The 22,816-nt window shown below is 38.8% G+C and overlaps 1 protein-coding gene and 1 long non-coding RNA gene across 2 annotated transcripts in view; one reads left to right on the top strand and one right to left on the bottom strand.

Annotated features, from left to right (window-relative positions):
* rap1gapb (RAP1 GTPase activating protein b) overlaps positions 1-10,802 on the bottom strand; it is a 126,044-nt gene extending 115,242 nt beyond the window's left edge. The window contains exon 1 of the mRNA XM_041979530.1: positions 10,565-10,802. The gene's annotated coding sequence lies outside the window, so the exon portion shown is untranslated. The remainder of the gene's footprint in view (positions 1-10,564) is intronic.
* Positions 1,117-22,577, top strand: LOC121636233. The gene is made up of 4 exons (XR_006009692.1): positions 1,117-1,189; positions 4,818-4,829; positions 13,318-13,322; positions 22,567-22,577. It is a non-coding gene; the product is annotated as an uncharacterized LOC121636233 (long non-coding RNA).
* The last annotated feature ends 239 nt before the right edge of the window (positions 22,578-22,816 follow it).

Consider the following 22,816-nt stretch of genomic DNA (forward strand, 5'->3'; position numbering starts at 1 on the left):
TCCAGGCCAGGTCCCCAAGCCAGAAGGGGGTCTCTGAGGGACAACTAACTTTGAATCAAGACAGAGCAGTGACAATGTGAAGAGTTTGCAATGACAGTGGCCGACCACTACAGAACTCCCTAAAGGGGCCCCACCTAAACCTCTCTCTCTTGCTGAGTAAAGGCAGCTTTATGGTTGAGCGGCATCTAACTGCCGTAGGCTCGGCGTAGCAATGTGCACCTCTTCCAGACCTGACGTGCACCCCTGCTACACAGACGATAACGCGGAGGTACTCCCTTGTGACTGGTCAGTCTGGGATCACGTGTTGCCGGATATCTGGATCTTCTCGCTGAATTTGTGTGGTAACCACCGTTTTAAAAACAATAACCAGTGGATCAAGTTGATAAGAAGCTGATCGAATTATTTCTTTGTTTTCTTCCACAAGCTAACAAAGACACTGAACCATACTGGACGCCATTGTTGTTTTAAAACAGAAAATGCCTACCGAACTGAAGTGAACCATCAAAAGAATGCCGACCTGGTGCGTTTCCCGGACGATACCACCCCTGCTGCCACCTTCAAGTTAGGAGGAGAAACTGCAACACAACACCAAAACGACGTGCACCCCCTACGCTCAAGTGTAAAAGCAAATTCACCAGCGTCAGCTAAACCGTGGCCGACCGCACTCAGACGTTGTACGAGTATAAATCTGCCTTAACGGTGCAGGCCCAGACTGGCCCACAGGAGAAGCGGGACAATTCCCAGTGGGCCAGTCCCAAAGGTGACCCGATTGGCCTGCTTGTCAATAACTAACTAAATAAATAATTACATTGTGGCTGGTCTGCCTGGCACTGACAACTGTGCCAAAATAATTCAAATTCAAATTCAAATTTTATTCGTCACGCACAAATTATACACAGTACAAAATGCAGTGAAATGCTTAGTACGACTGTCCAAGATGTAAGAAAGGTGTAAGAAATATACTATTAACAATGAGTAAGAAACTTTAAAGGATTTTAGATTACGGGGGGGTAGAAATAGTAAAATAAAATAAAATATGCATATAGCAAAAATATAGGATTCCAAAAAAAATAAATAAAATAAAATAAAATATATAAAAATATATAATGTATATGAAATGTAAAGAAAAATGTAAACCATATATAAACATATCTGCAACGTAGAGAATGTAAAACATGTCAAATATAAAGTATAAATGTGCAAGGCTTGAGAGTCCGAAAGTGTCTGTGCAGAGGAAAAGTGACAATGTCTGTAAAAATGCCAACGTGTCGTGTGCAACAGTCAGCCGAGGTAGATGTTGTGTGTATGGAGTCTACAGTGTCCAGGTACTGGCGTTCTGGTTCAGGGCCCGAAATTTGTGATGACATTAAAATTATGGTAATTTTTTTTAATAATCAAGTCGAGCAAAGCGCACGGTGGCAGAACAGCTGAAATGTAGGTAAACATGGTGACAAAATTGACTCAGAATAAAATAATTAAAGAGGAAGACAGTTGAGGAGGAGTCTGAGGAAGTGTCTGAAAATTTCAGACATCTTCAAATCAGCAGCTGCAGCAACATCACGTGAGTTCAACTGTTTAATAAATGAGGGATAGAGGAGAGACGGCTGGTATGTTACAACCTGCAAACATTTATCTGTACATAATATGATGAGCACTAGTTGAGATTGGTAATGGCCCTTTTTTATGGAGCTGTAGTAATGACTCGTTGCTGTAATAATGATATTGGTAGAATTTGTGGTCAAAACGTCATTCTTTTGTTAATGTTGCTGTGATTTGTTGCTTTACTGTTACATCTCTCATCAGCCCAAACATAAAAACTTCTTGTTATTCCAACCTCAGATATACAGGGGGTCCTATATGGGATTTCCTAGCATCATAGATATAAAAAATTAATTAATTTTATGTGCTGTGTTAAAGTGGCAGGTAGATATTTCAATACTGAGGCTGCTCAGCTAAACTAGTCTTTACACATAGGATACTGCCCACATCTGCCCTTGTCCAAATGAGAAACAGCTGTAAATTGTACCAATGAGGAACAATCTATTAGTCCAGGTTAAAAGCTGATGAGGAAACTTTGTGAATTTATCAGTTTTTCAGTGTGTTAATCTGGCTGTAAATTGTGTGATTGCAGCATTTTATGCTTGTTGGCTTATTTTATTGCACGAAATCTTAGGTGGGTCCTTTCGGACCAAACAAGCCTGCACAGGTGGCCTGCTGCATGATAAATTTTGGGAACCCCTCTTAAGGTTGGACAATCTCTTATTTGTCTGAATCACAGCAGGTGAAGTTGCTTTTGACCACTTCTTGTTTTTATTGTTGCTGCTAATATTGATGTTAAGATATTATATTTATGCTAAACTGGCATCTCAATTATTTGCTGACAAAATTACACAATCATGTTGTTTCAGATTAGCATAATACCATGATATGAATAATGGAGCCCTGCTGTGACTGTTGTAGAGTCTTTTGATGAGAGTAGGAGAGAGAAAAGCTCTGGACTGGTGGCTAATAGTTGTGTGTGGATGTCAGTCTATTTAGAAAATTGAGTTTTGCCTATAAGTGTGTGTGTGTGCATGCATGCATGTGTGTATGTACTTGCATGTGAGCATATGTGTCCAGTGTATGAGTTAGAGCGGCCTGGTTGAATGTATTACTCCTGGCGTGACTTTTTGTTCCAGTCCAGCCCTATAACAGTGTGTTTTAATGGTAGTAACAAAAGAAAGACAGAAAAAACAGGAAGAGTAAAAAAGATACCAAAACAGTGGTAAGTACTGCAGATAACCCAGAAGCACAGAGCTCTTAGTCTGTCCTCCTAATGACTACTTTGGTGTTGAAAGCCTACCTTGGTAAGAAAAGGATATAACCACCCCATTAACGTGGTTATCAAATCCAAGGGCAGCATCTATTTTCACACCTAAATTAGTGACAATAGACTTCAAGTATGGAATCAGAACAGAGAGAGATCAGCACAAATTGCACTAGTGGAGCAGTTGGGACTAAATAAAACCATTTTAGTTTTACGTTAATTAAAATTAAAAAAGATAAGAGCCAACCACAGCTTGATATCATTAGGACTGTAAAGAAGAGGTTGAATAGAGTAAGCATCTAACTGCTTGAGGGGGGAGTAGATTTGACAGTCATCAACGCATAAATGGAATGAAATCCCATATTTGCGGAAAATAGTTCCCAGTGACAAAAGATAGAAAGAACAAAGAAGGGGCCCAAGAATAGAGCCTTCTGGATCCCCCCATGGCAAGTCAACAGTAGAGGAGGAAGAGACAATCCTCACACAAAAGCTCCTGTCAGAGAGGTAGGATTTCATCCATTGGAGAGCTGAGCCTGTAATTCCCATCTATTGCTCCATCTGAGCAATCACGATGGTTAGAGAGGTCCCCTGTGAAATTTTTCTAGACGCTCCCAGAGACCCAAGAATCACCTCTGGATCTAGGCATTCTTTTTTTATTATATCCATTTGTTGTCTCCAGATGCCAGACAGCACACAGGGCCGACAATCCCGCTTGAATACACTGGGCACTGTCCAGTTCAACAATAATATGTTTGCACAGCAAACGACAAAACACTGCATATTGTCTCCCAATGTTATAATGTCCTTAGGGGGAAAATTAAACAATTTTTCATCCATTTCATTCATTGAAGTTGCAGTCAAAACAGATTTAATTTGATTGTTGGTCTTCCCAACACCATTGGTGCAATATACTGTACACATGCCAGATCTGTTCCCTCAACCACAAGAATGTGTCTCACTTTCCCCTTTAGCCAAACTGGGAGATTTTGAATGTGTATTCTTGATTAACCAATCTGATTGATTGGGTAATTAAAGTCAGCTGTGGTTACATAACTACTGGACACACTGTAGCATGGCTTCCAGTAATGTTGAAGGTCTACTGTGTCATCAAAATGACTACAAAATAACAGGCAAAAGGAAAAAAAATTCAAATACCTAGTGAAAAAAGCAGGATCCCCTATAGTCAGTCAGAAACAACTGGCACCATTCCTCCCCAATTCATCACAGACTCAGGGTGTGTTGGTTATCACCTATAAAAGTCTTATATTTTGACCTGCCATTAACCTGCCAATCTTTTTCTTTTCTTAATGTCAGAGCTCAGCATCAGCATAGCATTTTAACATCATTGCTTTGATATCACAATGTCCTTGAACTCTGCAGTTCGGAGAAAACATTACAGCCTACGACATCTCTGCAGCTTTGACTCTTCACATGTTCAGAATATGAGAGTATTTACAAAACAGTGTGAGATCTGTTTTTTTATACTTACTGTATGTCAAATGTCAAATACTTGTGACAGATATTTTTCCATTATCTACAGCCCCTAATAGTTATTAACCTTTAACTTCAAGAATAAATTATCCAGTTTGAAGTCTTTGAATAGGATAATGCTTTAGAGAAACATTTTCCAGGGGCCTACAGTTGAGAGGTGTAGATATGCAAAAATCTACAATGCTAAAATATTGCCTGAACAAAATGAAGAGCTACAGACTGAGGGCTTTAAGGATTATTGGAAACACATCATCACAGCCACTTAAATGAAAGTAATGTCAAAGGGGAGGGTGTGGTGGGCGACAAGGGTGCCTACAGAAAGGATAAATTTAAGCCTTATGAAAGAGACAGGGTTCCTTTTGCTTTGTTTACCCAGTAAGTGCTCCACAATGAGAGTACAAATGATTTTCCTCTTTGTGCAGAATTGGCAGTTAGTTTTATCACAGATTTGTACATGAAATTTTGGACATGATTTTTTTTTTTTTATAAAGGACAAAAATGCCCATTTTGTTTGAAACAGAAATGTACACATGTACAGAAATGTAGGTTGCCGAAAAGGTGCAGAATGAGTGCAAGTGTGGATGTAATTCTTTATATGAAAAGATTATGGTAAATGGTCTGTACTTATTTAGTGCTTTTATCCAAAGTGCCTCACATATACGTCACATTCACACACATTCCTGCACTGACGGCAGAAGCTGCCATGCAAGGCGCTAACCACGACCCATCAGGAGCAATTAGTGGTTTGGTGTCTTGCTCAGGGACACCTCGACATGGACTCTCGGGGGCTGGGATCGAGCCGGCAACCCTTGGGTTGCAGGACGACCACTCTACCCAATGAGCCAAGCTGCCCCATTATCTTGCTATATTTCATGTGATAATATGCTTGTTAGTAGTTTTCATCTTAGTAGAAATTATGATGTTACAGACAGACAGACAGACAGACAGATAGACAGATAGACAGATAGATAGATAGATAGGTTCATTAGTTACTCCTGCCCTGCTAATTGCTGGGACAGGCTCCAGCTTCCCTGAAACCCTGAATTGGAACAAGCCATATAGAAAATGAAAGTATGCTTAAAGACCCTCAAGGGGTTTCCAGCTTTGGTCCTCGAGAGCCACAGTTCTGCAGGTTTTCTTTGTTTCCCTGGTCCAACACATCTAATTGTGCAGAATTCAATAGCCTGTTAGATCTATTTAATTTGAATCTGACTTTGAAGCTGACTTTGGACACCCAAAAAATTTATGTTTAAAAATGTTTTAACAGCTGAAGGTGATCAGTGATATTTGTGCACATGGAATCATGTTAGCATTGTGTTGTTCTGTTAAATAGGGGGCGGAAAGATCAAGCCAAGACAGAAATTTTACATTTCTCCTCTGTTTTACTGCAATTTACTTAGGTGTAGAAAGAGACACAAGATTTTTAACACTTGGAATAAATCCTCTATGGTTCCTAGATATCCCTAGATACCAAGACCAGGCATATAAACCTTATTATGGAGCAATTCCTCCTTTACTTTGGGTATATCTTTTCGAATTTTTTCATTTATTTATTTTTTTTTTGCAGTTATGGTCATGGCTTAAGGGTATAACCCAAGACTGCAATTAAGGGAAGGAACAAATGCAAAACATTGTCTGGTTTAATACCTCATTGTCATGCAGGTACATTAATCAATTTATTTTTTAGTTTTTGAAGAAAGTCAGTTTAAGTCAATGAAATCCTAGAGAAACCATAACGCCACTTTAATGGAAAAAGAAAACATAATCAAGGCACCACTGCTCATGTTTACAAAACCATTTTTATCCTTAGTATCTGGACAAGTTAATTAAACCTGTTGAACATTCTTGACCTTTTTACCTGTCTGACAGATTAAGTTAATCCTCATGCTTCCAACAGGAGGTGACTGAATGTGTACTGAACTGAGAAAACCAAAAATTAAAGCAAAAGCTTTAAGGAGGTTGTTTGCTGAATAAATTGCTTGTGTTTGATCACCTTTTATTTCTTTTACAAAAGGTTTAAAGATTAAAAAATAAGTAAAAGCATTACTTAGTCAAACAGAAATCCACAGGTGCATGTTTGGCATTCATTAAAAATTATAAACAAACCACCCAAAAACCAACCAAGTTATGATTTGTGCTACACATAGCAGATTGCTGAGCATCCAAGACATCTGGGATTTACAGAGTCCAGGACTGAGCAGGTCGTCATTAGGATGCAAAAATGCACACGATCCCCAGACTGACTTCAGAAAAAAATAAAATGGTACTTAACAAACATTTCTTTCCTCATTTCCTGATAGGACAAAATGACAACCTTACAGCTAAAGAAACAACTTCTGTTTAGTCATGATATATATTCTCTCTCAGCTTTAAGGTTTTTTTATTTTTCATTTTAGAACATAACAAAAAAGGTACCTGGTCCTTACCCATTTTTAAATTAGTTAAGTACAACCTCAGATGATCAGCACTGCATCATTTTGTTATTCATGTTCCAAAAACTAAGCCACAATGCAGAAACCTTTAGCAAAAACAACTTTGCTTGGTTATTTTCTTTTTCAGCTATCCTGTCACAGTTTTTGCTTGTTGGGATCTTTGTCCTACTAATGACCCGATTTCAGCGAAAGGCTTAACTTTGCTGTGGTTTGTTCAGATGCAACTTTGCAAACCTTAAGGCCCATTTATACACCCTCATGTACGTAAACAGGTATCTCGGTTTGAAATGCTGTCATACCTCACTGCCCTCTTACTTCCATGTGCCTTTTACGTTGCCATGGTTATTGAGTTATTTCATCCACTTGTGGGCAGTGCTCCAGCTTTCTGAGGTCAGTTTCGGACATTGGTTGTTGGCAGTAATGTACTACTATAAAGTTCTTTACAACTGCCTGACACACACACACACAGCCTTTCTTCAAAAGCTCCTGCCACCTCTACAGTTGTCCTTGTCATCTTCTGCTCGTCTTCTTCTTCTTCTGCCTTTTCGTCTTCCTGTTCCTTTTCTTCTTCTCTGGTTTGCATTTTTAGCTGGTCACGTCAGCTATACTGCTTAACACTGCCCCCGCGGTTTCCGGTAGTATTGCTTTGCTTGCTGCGTCAAGCAACAGATCTGCAAGGCCCCCGAAAACGGACCTAATTACACATGTAAATGACATGGGGTGGACAAAAGTGTCTGTCCATCTGCGTATCTGTCTTCTGAGTCAAGCATAAATGGGCCTTAACATGTGCTGCCATGTTTTTCTTTACAACGGAGCCTTTCCCCTGGCAACCTTTACAAACAAGCCCTATCTGTTCAGTCTATTTCTAATCATACTGTCATGAACTTTAATATTTAACACATTAGCTTTGGCCTGTAGAGTCTGCGATGTAGCTCTGGGGTTTTTCACAATTTTCTCTCTGACCTTGAGGTAAACTCGCTGAGGTATTCAGTCCTGAAAAGATTGTTAACAGTGGCAGAGCTAGACTGTTATGCATGAGGTGGCCAGTGGAGGAAATTATTGTGTTCTTCTCTCTAATAAACACATGCATATCTATACTGCTTTGATAACTGTGGTCACATTAGATATAAAACATCTTGACATTAATAAACTGGATCATCAAGTGGAAATATTTGCAACAAGGTAAAAAAAAAAGTCCATATGAAGGTGAGCGATATGGTTCTACCGTGGCTTCTTGTCCTAACACTTCTGAATAACTATGTAGTTATGGCAGTGGTAAACTGGATCCTAGTGTCCGACACAATGACTTGCGTAGCTAGCTCCATGTTGTGAACTGCTGAGCTACTGACACTGAGGCTGGGCTATGTCTTGGCCTGATCTGTGTCCTTTTTCTACAAAAACATCTGACATTTTTCCTTTTTGTCTTCATTCTTATATCTTCCTGTACAAAATAAGGCTGGTTTCAGGCTATATGTCTCCACATGTTAATCCTACAGGTTCCTTTAAAATCAACTAGCAGCCTTGCTCGCCTGATTTCAGATTTCAGTGACACCTTAGCCACCCCTCTAGCTCTGCCCCTGTCTTAAACACCATCCCCTTCTGCATAATATTTCTCACAGTAGAATTATCTCAATTGTTTGGAAACAGCCCTTTAAACATTTTTAGATTTATGAGCATCAAAAATTGCATCTCTAACATTGTTGAGGTTTTTCCACTTTGGCATTGTGTACACATTAGGGCAGCATGGTATCAGGAAACATGCAATATGTGATAACTGTTACAAGTTGCGATGACAATGTGATCAGCGATTAATAAAATTTGATGACACATTGATGTCTCATTCCAAGCTCCACTCATAAAACTTTCATGCACAGGCGTATGTTGAACTTTATAGCTTATGCTATAGAGCTTGGGAATGGGACATCACACCGCAAAGCTTTCTGCAATTTGCACACACGCTGGTAAATGACGCATAGCAAACAGTGTAGTCAAAGCTGGTTTGAGGTCTACTTTGAGGTCTATTTTTCAGTGATGGCGAGGGCTTGTTCTGTTTTACAGTAGTTCCACAGTGTGATCTGTGTAGTCTTTAAATGTTTGTGTATTACACAGTAAATGGAAAATATTTATCATTTAAATTGTTGTGGGTGCTGGCAGACCAGAGGTTTGACATGAAAGACAGTGCTGCATTAGTGTGTGCTGAAGTCAAAACACCTGCTTTCACTGGAGGACCTCAGGCTGAAAGGGTGGTTGGAGATGTACGCACAAAATAGACTATCTTAAGTACCACTAAGCTTGATAGTTCCTTGTGAAGGAGAAAAAAACTGTTACTTAATAAAAATGTTTTGTGTATGTTGTTTACTGACCAGTATGTGTCCCGTTGTATGTGTATAAATATGCGGCTTACAGATAGTACAAAATAAAGCGTCACTGGCTGCACACATCCTATATTTTTGGGACAGTTTCCCCCACTTGTATGGGCCAATTCCACCTAACATCTAGGTTTCATCTAAATAATGTTCTCTTGTCTTGTCTGTTAAATTTTCCTTTGTAAGGAACAGTGTTTTTACATTTTTCTCCATCCATTTATGTATGTTTTCTTCAGTGTTAAGTTGTTGCTGTTTCACTCTGCATGTTTGCACATATGGCAGCCACATCCCACAATGCATGTGCTCTGCAGTTGCAGCCATTAGCATCTACATGGAGCAGGCAACCAGGACAGTAAGAGTCTATTTGATTTGGCAAATAACACACAAAGAGTATGAATGCACAATAGCATTTGGAACATCAGTTCCTTAAAATATTCAAATTAGGACTACTGTTTATTGCAGTTATCATAATATCAGTAAATTTTCAATATATTGTACAGCCCGAGGACACGCGCCTGAAGGCTGCAGACCAAACATAGAGGTGCTCACATTTGCTGATTATAAGTTAATCCAGAGCATTTGATTGATACAAAAGACCCTAAACCTAAAAGAGACAGAGAGCTCTCATTTTTCACATGACTGCAGCCCATGGACATTGATGTCCATGCCTATAGATTTTCCCCCACAGAAAGGAAAGGATTATGGGTATTCAAACAACACTAAGGCTATGGAGACTTGTGTACATGCAGTCCACCAAAAAGTCAATAGTGTTTAGCCTCTGGGCGATGTCACAATATCGATTATTAGGCGAAAGATTGGCTTGAATCTGAAGATCTCCAAAATTAGGGATCACCATGAAGTTTATAAGGAGTGTTTAACACTGCTGTTGTCACAGGGTTGCCAGCACCACAAAGACTTCTTTTTCTCCAGAGTGACACCTACATTTTGAGTGGCTTGGGCAACTTATTTATTTACGCGTGTACACACTGAAGCTGTCCAGCTGAATTTTAACATTTGTAAATCTTCATTACAGCTAATTAAGATGCACTTAAATGACAGGAAACTCCTCTGCAAATTACAACAGAAAACTGGTAAGTTACCAAGAATTCCTTGAGAATATGCTGTTATACTGAAATGGAGAAAAAAAAATGCCATAGTTTCCCTCGTTGGGAATGTGAATCTTGAATTTAAAAATCCAGAATTAATCACATGAAATCCTACTAAATCAGACTGCTGCAGTAACATAAAGTCGCTCTTGTGCGTCAAAAACACAATCCAGTTTGCAGCACTGTTTCAGTAACTGCACTGTTGGTAGTTTCTTTGTCAGCTTTGAGCAACAGCATGCATCAAATGAAACAATATTGGTTTAATTTGTTGGTTAATTGGCTTATCAACCACGCAGAACAACGCGAGAGTACAGGAAACAATAATTGTGCTAAAATGACTGCAGCCAAAAGTTGTATTCTTACCTTTTCCTTTGAAATGGGAGAAGAGTTCAGTTCGGATGCGTTTCCTCGTTGCTGTGGTTGAGATGAACGGAGCAAAGGGGAGCAGTGTTTTAATTATGGTGAAAGCTAAATGGAGAGGGTAGGAGTATTATTATCGTCGTTCAGGTGTAAAAGCGGATTTAAAAAGCGGATCTGAGCAGCTTGCTCCGGACCAGCAGCCAGCTGAAAGCTGAAGTGCAGAGAGGTGTGCGACCGTTTATCCCCGACCCTCATCTGATGCTCAAGTCTCTATTTTCCTTTCTTTTAAACCGCACATGCTGTCACTGTCATGTGACCATTCCCCGTCGTCCAATGCGCTCCCTCCAGTCTACTACTCCATAATGCTGCAGCTGACGGAAAACACACACGCTTGCGCTACATATTTTGCATACAAAATAGTAGGGAATTGTAGGGTTAATATAAGGGCATCTCCTCATTTTCATCTCCTTGAGGGAAGGGGGGGACTTCAGGAACATTGGTATGAGTGTAGTGTTCTTTATTCACAAAAAAGAAAGCGCCATTCATCATTTACATTTGCCTCAACACACCTGCTTCATTCAATCCACCTACTAGTAGCTATCATCCTTCTTTTATATCCTCATCCATCTTTTGTCATTCTCTGTCCATCTGTGGCTTGTGTTGTTTTAGTTTTTTACTTCTGGCACTGCTGATGTGACAGATTTGATGTCTGTGGGTGTGTAAAGCCACATGTGACTGACCCGCCATGCTTTAAAGCATAAAGTTAAATTTAGACAAGATTTAAAAATAGTGTGGCCGTCCAGACACGATGAGGCTCTCTCGGAACAGGAGCAGCTTTCTTTAGGCTTTCTAGACTGGTCCACACTGAAATACCTCAACAGCCACTTAATACATTACTGTGATGTTTTGTTCAAGCATGGGGGGAATAAAACATTTCCTGACCAACACTGTGCTACATTACATCATTCGTGAGTCTTTTTTCCGTACCAAAACACGTTTAGTTTACTTGAACAATTCAAAGTCAGATCAAATGAGAGTGCCACTGATGAATGTATGTTTAAGTAATGCAAATCATCAAACCTCAATTTCTACAAAACATGCAAGACCAACCAAAGTTAACCAAAGAGCTTCACTTGATAAAAATACAACATCCAGAGGTGGATGTTCTGTTGGTTTCTTTCCTCCAGCTGAATATGTCACAACTGGGTGCTACAACACTTTTTAAATAGTTTGACATCCGACAATTTAATATTTTCTCCCTTAAAAAGATAAATAAATAAAATCCCATGAACATGTGGGATTTATAAACAGATGATAAAAGTGCCAGATTTCTTTCTTTCTTTTTTTTTTTTTTTTTTTTTTTTTTTTAGGAACATTCTGGAAGGGAACATGGAATATAGGAACAACTGATAAATGAGGACCTATGTCACCTGCTGTCAGCTGACATCTGAAACTCTTTCCCAGTTTTTGTTTGGAAATGGACCATATAAAATCCAAGATATTGTCTGAATTTGATAAGACGTGTGCTGTGCTTCTTTTGACATATTTATCATTTTTGTCATTTTGCTAAACAGAAAAAAATGGTGTTTGTGGGTTTTTATTGTATTAAATTGAATTTTTATTTAAGGTCAGTTTATTTTTGTGTATTTTGGGTCAGTATGTTAATAAAGTAGGGTTAAGAGGTAAAAATGATCAGAACATGGTGAGGTTGTTCCAGAAAAAGTGATAGGCTACTAAACATAGGTATGAGAAATAATTTCTATGTGGTTTATAAAGGTCATATTCAAAGTATTCAACCAACCAACAGTCTCGGAGCCCTCAGGGTTATTTGTTGAGAGGTTACCCCTGAGCTGTAAGTTTAAATGTCAGTTCTGATGATAAACCCATTTTACAATGATAGCTGCCATAACTTTACAATAAATAATACACTGCCTGGTGTAAAAAAAAAAGTTGCCACCTGGCTTTTAACTAAGCAAATAGGTACAAGCCTCCTATATGATAATTACTGTATGGGTGATTTTATTTCAGTTGGCAACGAATGATATAATCTTCTTAGGACCATAATTATAATCAGGAAGCCTGGATTTGTTTTGATTTCATGGCTGAAAAATTGGCCAAAAATGTGCAATGAGTGAGTGCTTCTGCCTCTTTTTCCCAGATAACCTCAACTTTAGGTATTTGGAAGTTTGTTTTTTTTAACATTGTTGTGTGTTTGTGACCTGTAAGAACTGTTAGGAAGGAAAAAAATTGATTTGAATTTGTCAAGTTTATAACAGCATAAGAACTCTGGAATGACATGATCAAACAAGGGGACAGACCGTTGTTATGGACTCTTATCAGCTCTTAAGGAGTCTGATGGCCGAGGGAAAGAAAGAGTTTCTGAGTCTGGTTGTCCTGCATTTCAGACTCCTGTCTGCCTGAAGGGAGGAGAGTGAACAGTCCATGGTGGAAGTGGGACGGGTTTTTGATGATGGAGGCAGCTCTCCTTTGGGTTCTGTGCTGGTAGATGCTCTGTAGAGAGGGCAGCGGGGTCCTGGTGATCTTGGATGCAGTCTTCAACACTCTGCAGGCGTTAGCGGACTGTGACAGTACAGCTGTTGTACCACAGGGTACTGCTGGTGGTCAGAACAGACTCAACCACGCAGCTGTAGAAGTTTCTGAGGATATTTGGTGACATGTCGAACTTCCTTAGCCTCCTCAGGAAGTAGAGCCGCTGCTGAGCTCTCTTCACCAGCTGTGTGTTGTTGAGTTTCCAGGTGAGGTCCTCACTGATGTGGACCCCCAGATATTTAAAGCTGCTTAGCCTCTCCACTCAGCAGTGGCTGATGAGGGTTCCTCTCCTTCCTCATGTCCACTATCATCTCCTTGGTCTTGTCCGTGTTGAGGGTGAGGTTGTTGTCCTCACACCATGTCACCAGAGAGGCCGCCTCCCTCCTGTAGGCTGCTTCATCCCCACCAGTGATGCATCACTGCATCACAGCATCACAGTCGTGTCACCTGCAAACTTCAGGATGGTGTTGTCCTTGTAGAAGGCCACACAGTCATGGTTGAACAGGGTGTTGAGGATGGGACTGAGGACACACCCCTGTGGTGTGCCAGTGTTAGTAATGATGCTGGCTGAAGTCCTGTTCCCAATCCTGACTGAGGCCTGCCAGTCAGAATGTCCTGGAGCCAGTCACAAAGGATGGTGTGTAGTCCCATTGAAAGCAGTTTGTCGGTAAGCTTGTTGAGGATGAACGTTTTAACGTATTGAATGCTGAGCTGTAGTCAATAAAGAGCATCCTGATGTAGGAGTCTTTATTCTCCAAGTGTGAGAGGGAGATGTGCAGGGCTGCAGCAATAGCATCTGAGGTGGACCTGTAGGCATACTGCAGGGGGTCCAATATGACTATTAGGCAGCTCTGAATGTGGGTCAGCACCACTCTCTCGAAGCACTTCATAATGTTGGGAGTGAGTGCCACTGGTCTGTAGTCATTCGGGGGGGGGGGGGGGGGGGGGGGGGGGGGGGGGGGGTGTCTCTTTTTAGGGAGGAGAACAATGGTAGTGGTCTTAAAGCAAGATGGAACAGTTCTCTGGTTGAGGGAGAGGTGTTGTTGTTTAGCTGCCTGAGAGCCTCCTTTCTGTGTGGGGGTTACAGGTCTCAAAGAGGGTGTAAAATGTGTTGAGGTCATCAGGCAAGCTGTCTGTGGCACAGATGGTATACTGGAGCTGCTCCTGTAGTCTGTGATGTGCCTGCCACATGCACCTGGGCTCAGCAGTGGAGTAGAAGTCATCCAGCTTCTACCTGTACTGCCTCTTGGCTGCTCTTATGGCCTTCCTCAGTCCGTACTTTGCAGCCATGTACTCAGTCTCATTGCCAGATTTAAATGCAATGATTTGTGTACCTGGTCTTTTAACTTTTTATTGTCTTAATGGCGTTTGTTGGTCATAGAAATTGTTTTACTGAGCTGTTAGCCAAGATTCTGGACTTTCTGCGGATACCACGCATTTGTAGTAACATTTAGAGACCTTACATTACACCCTTAAAACCTGATGTTAACCCCTTAACTCCTGGTATTGGAGGGTGCAGGTGCAAGAGGTTAAGCTAAACAATCAAGCTAAGAATCCAAAGTTAGAGAATATAGGCAAGAAATCTGGATAATGAACCACTAAAGGTGCATGGATGGAAGTTATTGTGCATATTGTGAATATTTCTCTCTCCTCACCATCTAGAAGCTGTGAGATTCTAATCCTGCTTTCTGTCTGTTCACCTCATGCTGATATTAATCAAATATTGTTCCTTCTGTGTTTTTACCTTTTAGTTAGTAAATCCTGAAAATTTCATCTTTCTTTGTTATAGTTGATTTCATATATATTGGGAAATAAAATACCTGTTTATTTATTTAGAGCAGAAGTCACCAACCTTTACAATGCAGAGCCATTCTTCCCTCAGTCAGCTAAATAAAACTCATTTTGAGCCACAAATGTTACGAGACCTTTTGAAAAAAGACAACTTATAATTTTTTATAAATATCTACTGTAGGAAATTTTTTGTCATTTTTGAAGAACCACATTTTTATTTCTATTTTTAGGTTTTAAAATAAAGAAAAACCTAAAACTTTTGTAGTGGACATACTTTCTTTAATGCCATGTAAATTTGTCAAAAATAATGTAAAAAAAACAAACACAAAAAAACAAACAAAAGAAACAACATAGCTTCCAACCTAATGACAAGAAAATAGATAAAAAAAATATATATATATATTACTGGTACTTTTAGTGTCATTATGTTGTGGAAATTCATTGCAATTATTCCATGAAAAAAAAAACAGAAAAATTGTTAAAACCTGCATTTGTTATTATATCCATAGTTATGGTTGATTGAGTCAATCCATTGTTGTGTGTACGGTAGGTGAAATCCTTGCTGCGTGACAAGTGGCTGTAGAAATGACCGGATTGGCAATCAAAGTGTTATTTGATAAAATATGCATCCATGGTGCTGACACTGTAAGTCCTACTGCTTTCATAATATTTTCTCTTTATCTTGATCATCTTGTCGGCAGCAGGTCATCTCTGCCTCGGACTTTTTGCTCTGCGTAGCACCTTTAGAAATTAGATTAATTCAGCCTCACTGTAATAAAAATTGATAATCTTGACCTCTCTGACTAAAATTATGGAAATCTCTCTGTGGACTGAGTGAAGGTGTATATATTTTCTTCTTCCTGCCATAATTTGACCTTTTAATCCTGACCTCTTCCACGTTCACAATCCTCCAGGGCTCTTGCCTTTGCTCAAGCAATTGGCACCTTCCATATTGTACAAATAAATCAGAATCACGTGAGAACATGCACTGTGTAGAACTAATTCCAGATCTACGTAGTTATTTTTCAAAGAACCCATTGACTAATCAGTAAGATGAATGACAGAAAAATAATCAATTTTTTGGTTAAAATTTCCATTGATGATGGTTATTTTTGTATAAATTACAACTAAAGACATTATTTCACCTCTTTAGTAATACCAGCTGGTGTTGTATTATATATCAGTGGAAACCCTATTTGTTACCAAATAATCCTTTACAATGTAGTATAACTTCTAAGTTCTGTGTTTTCATTTGAACGCGCATAACAGCTAATTATGTGGATAGTACCCCCAAAAATGAGCTAAATTAATTCTCCTGTTGGTGTTAAGTTCTGCCAGGTGTGCGCTGGCCATGGACGAATCACTGATCCTGATTGCCACCTAACTGACAGACATATCAGAATGAAATTCTGGAGCCAGTAGTAGTCCTGTATCTCCAAAATCTGGCACCCAACTCCATCTTCCAGGATGAAAACATTCTCTCCCACAGAGTCAGGATTATCACAGAATTTGGAAGTAGAGAAGATGGAGTGACATGACAGTTTTTGGGAGCACAACCCACATGTTTAGACGTGTTGCTCATTCTACAGAAGGTAACTCTTGTCAACTGCTCTCAGCAGTAATTTGCCAGGAAGTCAGGACTTCATCCAATATCACCAGAAAAAGATGTTAGATTTGTCACTAGTCACTAGGGGTGTCTGAAAACTCACTAAATATAGCAACAAAATCGCTAAGTTGGAAATACTGGGTGTCATATTTAGGTAACTGAATCAGTTGTGATGTATCTAAAATTATTCTAAAAATTGCTGATTGTATTTTATTACTATTGCGCCTCCAGCTTTATTGTTAAAGCTTTGCTTTGCTTTTATAACACTTTTACAAATTCTTTAAGTGCCTGCACTTTAAATGTTCTCAGTTTCATTATTATATTTTATGACAATTGGTATGAGGTCCAGTTGGTCTGAAACCATATTTTCAGCAAATTGTTATTGATTTTTTTTTTTTTTTTTTCTTCTGGAGCACCTGAAGCTTACTGAAAGCTGTTCAATCATGACTTTTAACTCAAGAGTCATTAACTGAGTGGTTATTAGATTTCTGCGGTCTGTAAAATTCAATCTTGGAAATCAGAGGGAGACATTCAGAGCAGAAGCTTCTGGATGACTATCACTGACAGCAGCTGCATGAGGAACAGACTGTCATGACAGTGACCTATTTCATACACAATTTAAGAGGTTAACTTGTTTAAATTGACCTGAGGGCAGTTCAAATGTTCAGTCTTATATTCACATTATAATAGAATATAATCATCATATCCCTACTTTTGTATCAAACAGGACTTATTTGCTGCTTAGAGTGGCGCTGAGTTGTGTTTTCTATGAAGGTTACTTGTACTGTACCCATGCAGTGTCATGGCCAAGCACTGAAGTCTGAGAACAATCTGCAAAACCATCCTGCTTTGAAGTGGGCTGTGCAAGGACACAGTGTGCCTGTCGGAGAATTGCACCAAGGTTGCCTAAATAGATCTGTATTTATTATTCAGACTGCGGCCCCACATTGTATGGAAATTTACCGGGTAAATACCAACATGATATGTCTGTGAACAACTGCACTGTCATGTCATCTTAACAGGCAGGGATGGTGAGAGGATGTGATTGTTTTTGTTTGGTGTTGTGTCAGTCCTGCTGATTTTTCTTCCTTTAAGACATTTCAGTAAACAGCTGCTGGTTTAAATGTAAAGCTTTAAAGATTTATTCGGATGGATGGATGGATGAGTTATATAGAATTTTCATGTTCAACCCCATACCATGCTGGACTGACTCGCCTGGTGGGGGATAGACACCAGACCCCCTGCTGCACCAGGGTGAATAAAGTGGTTATACAATATGGATGGATATAGTCTCCTCTGTTCCTCTCTTCTGAACAGTCTGCCCTCCTTTCTCATCATTTGCCCTGTTCTGGTCATCTCTGCATTTACATGAATAGAAATGGCATTAAAAAGGAAAACCAAGAAGAGCACTGATCTCGATTATTCAGTTTTTGAACTTTTACAGGGAAGTCTAATTAATATGGATTAATGCCAAATTACAAATTGACTGAAGAACAAGGGCTCTAGTCTTATTAAGTTATTATTAAAAATCAAAAAGTCTAAGGAATGTCCGCAATTTTTCACCCTTTGAAGAACTCTGTAATCTTTCTCTTCTGCTTCTCTCATTCAATCTACCTCTGGAAATTAAGAATTGTAAAAAGATACTTATTAACTTTATAGTATCAAATTGAAATGACAACTGTATTGACAGTTAAATGAGGTTTTGGGCAGATAAAGACAAAATCTAATTCATGTTCAGTGTTAGTAATTGAGAGTTTTATGTAATGTTAACTTAAACCTGTAAAACATTTTCATCTGACAGATTAGTCATTTGTTGCTAGCTTGCTGAGATCCCCCCTGCCCTGACATTAAATAGGAAAAGTTAACTCAAAACCCAAAGAAATTCTGAACAGATTCTACTTGTTTAAACACCACATCCCAGTAATGTGACTCTAGATTTTTTTTTTATCAGAAGGGATCTAAACAGAGCTCTGATATGCACAGTTTTTGGTATCTGGTATTAAGAACCAGATAGGAGTTCAATTTTCTTAATTGTTTAAAAAATGTTTTAATTGTTCGGAGCTGAAAGTCATGAGAAAGGTTTTTTGCTTGAGTCTATGATGCAACAACAGGTTATGTGCCGAGGTTCAGCCTAGACAGCCCTGACCCAATTTTACCCGTGGAAACGTCTAATAAAAGATGATGACAAACTCCTTTCCCACTGAACAGTGTAACTTCCCATTGTCCATTGGTATCTATACTCCAGGTGTCCTACTGTAGTCAGTCAAAGCTCACAGTGTATTTTATTGTGCTTGCTGAACCTTAATTATCAATTGTTGATACTATCCTCCTCAACCCATGTGTTTATTGTTCATGTAAGCAATAATGACTTACAGTATGATTATATGAAAAGAACATGGGCCTTTCACTGACTGTTCGAGCAAAATAGCATCCATTAATGTGATGGTTTGATGCAAAGGATGTATTTTATTCCTAACAATGATGTTTCATCACCTGAACAGAGTAGTTTTTAACCAAGTCTGTCTTGAGTCGATACCCAACAAAGAAATGTTAAAAATATTTTAGCAAAGTGTGCCATTGACTGAGTTTAACCAGAACTAAAGCTGCCATATCTTGGCACCAATCTGGCATCCCATAGTCTTGATAGAATGTGCTAGACATGATTGTACCATCCACCTTGTCTACTTCTTTCTGTTTTTTTTATTTTTTTTTTGTAATGTTTTGTTTTGTTTTTTTTGTTTGTTTGTTTTATTTTGTGGATTTTTAATGAAATACTTAAGAATGACATCTGCTCTGATGTAGAAACACTTATGTGAGTTATATTCCCCTTCCTTGCCCTGTAGCAGACAGTAATTCTGAGGACACCCCAATGGGTTGTATTAGGGTATGATAAAAAAATAAAAAAAATAAAAAATCTTTTAGTTTTGAATGAAGGTCTTTTTGCTGTTAATCTACAGAAAACAATTTAGTGCTTTTGGTATAAACACAAAACCAAAAAATCCAGAGAAGTTGAGTCTACATTGATATGAAAGTCTTACTGACTGAAATATACATTTCACTAGCAGGATCACACCTCAGCAATGTGGGTTTACTGGTTTAATGACAGGTATGGATGAAGTTATGGCGATATTAGAACATTCTCTGACTGGTTCATCTGTTGTGTCTTGTGCTTCAGGCTGGGAGGAGGAGACTCAGTGTGGGAATTCTGTGAAGATGTTGGTGACCCAAACTGACTTAGGATCCCCCCAAATGGTACCTGGGGGGAGAAAAGAAACAAATGAATGATATGAAGACAGACAAGAAGGTCAAAATGAGGTAGAGGATAATATCTGAAAAGGATAATGGAGAGAGGAGGATATGAAAGAGGGGGAGGAAAGACAGATGGATGGGGAGAAGGGTTGGGGAAGGATGAATAGGTGAGGGATGACGATGGATGATTGGACAAAGGAGGGGTTGAAAGATGAGAAGGGATGGATGGATGAATGGATGGATGGATGGATAGGGAGAATAAATGGATGAGGGGGGATAAGTGAGTACATGAATAGGGGGTAGAGTTGAGAGAATACCAATACTGCTGATGGTGTGAACCATGTGGAAGGTAGAAGGCTCATTAGAGGTGTGGTTGAGCTGTGACCCTAACTTCATTTGATGTGAAGAATTTTCTTCCCATTAAAGAATTATTTGCCAGTGTCACTACTAAAACTCAGCTCCACAGCATATATATGTAAAAAATGCAAGAAGCCTGTGACCAAAAAAAGCTCAAAATAATTCCTCGATAGTTTCCTGCAATGTTGCTAGACAACCATTGGAGGTTTTACTTTAGTGGTTGTCTCACAGGTTTTTAGCCAAGGAGAGGTCAGCATATAACTGGTTGTAAAATTATATTTTTATATAAATTATATACTTTGAAAAGATTTGCAAAAGACTCTAGAAAACTACCAGCTCACTCCTGCTCACATCTAAAGATAAATGTCTGGAGTTTTAAGTCTCAGCCTAGTCTTAAGATTTGACAAAGACCGTGAATCACTATTAACGAGACTACAACTAGAGTCTTTTAGCATTTTTTGTGGACAGCTGATATCGAACAGGGCCCACAACAAAGCAAACAAGGAGAGAGTTTCCTTCCAGGATCAATAAGGAATTACACATCATTATTATTTCATTAAGTGTGCCATCTCCACCAGGTGTTGTACCGACTCATTAGAATCTGGAGGGATGAATGAGTTTTCTATTCTTCTCTCATTTGTTAGATCATTATACTGTAACACATAAATGATCCACAGCAGACGTTTACTTCTTAATAACCATCCGCTCCTCTTTCTGGACGGTCCACCGACGACGTTTCATCACTGGTTCTTGTTCGGCTTTTTTTTTTTTTTTTTTTTTCACACCCATTTTTAGTCGTTCTGTCAGGGTACCTGTTTCTGCTTTTGTCAGAGCTCATCTATTGGTTGTTGATTGTATTACGTCACTGAGACTTGCAATAATATCAAACACATTTGATATTGTTGCAGACCCAAGACTAGAGAAAGACTGACGTGAAACGCTGCAGATTACCACCTTAAACCAAACGATCGAGATGACGGGAGTGCACTGTGACCCCAGTAAGACTCCTAAGATTTACTAAAGACTTCCGTTTTTAGTCTGCGATCGTGCAAATCGTTTGGTGTAAGCCCAGCATTAGTTGCAAGTTTTTGTGACCTCTGAGACTCAGATTTGTTGAAATATGAGACAGAGCCATCGTAGCGATGAAAGAAATTTCCATTCATGTTATAAATTAACATTGTTATCATCAAAGTGGAAGATCAGTTCTTGTTCACAGCAAAACATCATATAAACATTTTATAAAAATGAATTTTCTGTCTTTTCCTTTCATTTCTGGAATTTTTTTAGATAGATTGATAGACTGTTTATTGATTATCATTGAAAAACTTTTCAATTAAACCACAAAATCAAGAAAAATTTAGATCAAGCAAATCAAAGGTATTGGCTGAAGCACATGCTTATTATGTCAAGCCAGATTTTTAAGAACCTTTAGATCACAAAGTCTTTATTTATAAATACATAAGCAGTAAGTAAAATCTATTACAGAAAAAGCTGGGCTGTTTCTCCAGTTTCAAACTGAAACCTTACACCTAACTTCGCCAGGCTGCAGTCACATCACATTTTCTACACTGGAATACCTTAATCAGTTACTTTCATTGACCTAATTCAGAGCTGTGCTGTTTACCAAGCCCATCTAATGAGGACAAATCCTCTTATTTAGATAAACTGGAGATGCAAGTAGGCGTCACGATTCTCCACTAGTCCAGGCTCTCATGTTAACCAGAGAACATTATGTCCCGCTCTGCACTAGTAGCTCGAGAATGAGTACACTCTCTGCATGAGTCGGAATATAGTTGACTGAGAGACATAATGACCCCGGAGGATGGTGAACTTCAAAATGCTGGCTGTGATTGTTATGTTCTGGCTTTTCAGTGGTCACACAGAGCAGCATCATGGTGTTCCCACATGCCCTCTCATTGGTGTATGTCATGCTTGATGATGGATGTCTCATCACCAGATTAAATAAGCATAAACACTTATTTTAAAAGCTGTTTGTAAAATCTGGTGAATTGCATTAATCAACTGTAATTACTCTTTACTCCTATTATTTGTGCCAGTGTGTGTAGTGCTATTGATTTTCCACTCTACATGAGTCACAGTTTGTTAACACATGAGAGTGAGAGCCGGCACACCACTGGAGACAAAACAGATGTGACTTTTTAATAAGCAGTGCCTTGTGTTGTAATGGTATCTCTCTACGTGCACTTTCATGACTGTATTTATTGCTTGGAAAATCATTTCAGACATTGTCTCTGTAAGAGGCAGCCTTTTCCAGGTTTCAGCTCATCTGTGAATCTGAAAGTAATAATACGAATACAAATACCAACAACTTTATTGATCCCGAAGGAAATTGTTGTGCCAGAGTACAGGAAAAAATATAACAAAAAGGCTACTGCACATGTTATGAACAGATATATACAGTTAAATTAACATTATGAACAGGTATGAACAGGTATATGCAGAATTTAGGTTCTACTCTCTAATGTAGTTTATTTTTTTTATTTTTTAAAAGGAAATGCAAAACAACTTTTCAGTAATGCTTTCATTTTATGTAACTGTTGGAAATTTGTAATTAATAAACATGTGAAAGACGTTAAACATCTGTAAATGTCACTACAACAGTAACAGAATCTATTAATATCTAAGCTGAACTGACATTTTGAGAACGGTAACAATTTTAATATGACGGTTACTTTTAATAT

The sequence above is a fragment of the Melanotaenia boesemani genome, chromosome 3 (assembly GCF_017639745.1).
Source record: "Melanotaenia boesemani isolate fMelBoe1 chromosome 3, fMelBoe1.pri, whole genome shotgun sequence".
In the NCBI taxonomy this organism is placed as follows: domain Eukaryota; kingdom Metazoa; phylum Chordata; class Actinopteri; order Atheriniformes; family Melanotaeniidae; genus Melanotaenia; species Melanotaenia boesemani.